This window comes from Gekko japonicus, unplaced genomic scaffold (assembly GCF_001447785.1).
Source record: "Gekko japonicus isolate JY-2015 unplaced genomic scaffold, Gekko_japonicus_V1.1 scaffold1100, whole genome shotgun sequence".
Lineage (NCBI taxonomy): Eukaryota > Metazoa > Chordata > Lepidosauria > Squamata > Gekkonidae > Gekko > Gekko japonicus.
The window spans coordinates 314356-317074 of NW_015164220.1; positions in this window are offsets into that span (position 1 = coordinate 314356).

A 2719-nucleotide genomic window follows, 5' to 3' on the forward strand; every position below is an offset into this window, starting at 1 on the left:
ACAAGAAATGAGTTTGACACCCCTGCTCTAAGCTGAGTTAGTGTGAGCTAGCTCACAGTTTTTTCAGCCTCCGGCTCACACCTTTTTGTCTTAGCTCAGGAAGGACGGCTCCAGAGCAAACTATTGTATGCAGTAGCCAAATCACTCACTCACAACTTTATTGCCAGTAGCTCACAAAGTAGAATTTTTGCTCACAAGACTCCACAGCTTAGAGGGAGCATTGGTTGGTACCAGCCACAGTTCAATCCTCATTTCTAGCCTGGCTATAAACCAAGCGCTTCAGTACCGAATAACAGTACTCCTAGATCTACACCCCAGCGAGGTGGAATGTACTCTTACGATTGTTTGCTGGGAGGCTACTGGTCGGAAGAGATCTCCTAGAGCAGCGGTTCTGACTTGAATTTTGATCTCCACCACCGAGGGGAGATGCCACTTTGAAAAAGAGGACGGGAACGTGTTTATATGCCCAGGGTACGTGTCGCTGTATAACTTCCAGTTGCTGATCTGTTATATGAATTTGTCACATTGAGAACTTCGGAACTAGTAGTGTGATTAGCTGTTGTAGATTTTCCGGGCTGTCTGGCCGTGGTCTTGGCATTGTAGGACCTGACGTTTCGCCAGCAGCTGTGACTGGCATCCTCAGAGGTGTAACACAGAAAGATGGAGTACTCTCTGTGTCAAGGTGAAAAGTACACAGACGGAGAGTGATTTCAGCAAAGCGTACTTTATTCGATCAGGAATAAGACGACTTTGGCCGGCTCGCAGGCCGGCTTATATTCCCCGAGAAACCACCACCCAAAAAACACCCCCACTTCCCAATAGGTTATTTACAGCGGCCGAGAGTCCCATTGGCTCTCGGCCAGGAACCTGGCCCCCTGATTGGAGCAGGCTAGGATCCGCATAGTTCATTGTCTCTTGGAGCGAAGCTTGACGTTTGTCTCTGAACTTGTCTGGACATGTCTGGACTTGTCAGGACTTGATACACCACACAAGGTGAGAAGAAAATGGTAGGCAGGTCACCTTGACACAGAGAGTACGCCATCTTTCTGTGTTGTACCTCTGAGGATGCCAGTCGCAGCTGCTGGCGAAACGTCAGGTCCTACGATGCCAAGACCACGGCCAGACAACCCGGAAAATCTGCAACAGCTAATGAACTCCAGCCGTGAAAGCTTTCGACAACTAGTAGTGTGACACTGTAACCTTGATTTATAGCTAATGATTATTGCATTTTGAGGGCGTACGAACTTTATGTGTTATATTCTAACTCTGGCTTGGAGCTTTTGACTTTGTGTTAAATACTTTTGGAGTTGTGATAAGAAAACTTTGATAACTGAATATATGTTAAGAATATACACTCATTTGGTGTTTCAAAAGAGTTATTCAAAGGCATCGATATAAGGATCAAAGAGTTGGCAAACAATGGCAAGCAAATAATTTCTTCAGACAGTCTAAGGCAACAGAACAATCAGTGTTGGCCATGAACTATATAAAGTTCAACCCACCATACTGAAGAAAGGGTTACAAAAGTAGAAGACACTGAAGTGACATTGAATCGCAGTCAAAGGGGCTGATGACATGTAAAGAATGCTGTGAAATACTACAACGCTATCTCCTATAGGCGCAAGCTGCTGAGTCGATTTTCACAGTGGAGTTTTGATGCTTTAGAACAGGGGGTCCTGTGGGCACCTTTGGAACCCTGTCATAACCCTGGGAAAGACTGAAGGTTAAAGAAGATGGGGACGGCAAAGGATGAGATGGTTAGACAGTGTCATAGATGCAACGAACAAGAAATTGAGCAAACTTCAGAGGATGGCGGAAGACAGGAGGGCCTGCCGGGATCTGGTCCTTGGGGTCGCAAAGAGTCGGACTCGACTGTGCGACTGAACAACAACATAACGCGGTGGGCACTGACACAAAATGGCTGCCAAAAAACAGCAGCCGCGGGAAGTGGATGTTGGAGTGAGAGACTTGGCATGCCTGGACAGTGTGTGTGTGTGGGGGGGGGGACTATATCACTCTAAGTTTGTATAGTTCTAATCTGGAGAACCCGGTTCGATTCCCCACTCCTCCTCCACATGCAGCCAGCTGGGTGACCTCGGGTCAGTCACAGGTCTCTCCGAGCTCTCTCAGCCCCACCTACCTCACAGGGTGTCTGTTGTGGGGAGAGGAGGGGAAGGCGATTGTAAGCTGCTCTGAGACTCCTTTGGGTAGCGAAGGGTGGGGTGTAAAAACCAGCTCTTCTTCTGTAGGCATCCCCTTGAACGGGAAGCCTCTCTTTCTCTTAACCTGGGAGCGGCCTTCTGATCCCTCCCCTCTCTCTCTCACTTTGTCCTCTCCCTCTCTTCACATGGCCTTCCGTGGAGGCACACGTCCCTGCAGGTCTCTCCTGTAGATGCAATGCCCTCATCCTCCCACACGCACGATGCCGGACAAGCTGGCCGTTTGTGATGGGGAAAGGACTCTTTAGATTAGGGTTCCCTCCAGGCTCATAGCTACAGTGGGGCATCTCGGGGCCTGGTCCCCCAAACCTACTGGCCAGCCCCCCCAACTTCCATTTTTTTATTTTATTTGTGGTTCTCCCTTGGGTGTGTGTGCGAATGTCTGTACAAGTGCCCCCCGACTTATTTAAAGGCTCCCCTGGAATAAAAAATCCTGGCTGCAGGCCTGCTTTCCTCTCTCCTTTCAACGGAAACCTGAATGTGAACTGGATCCACATGAA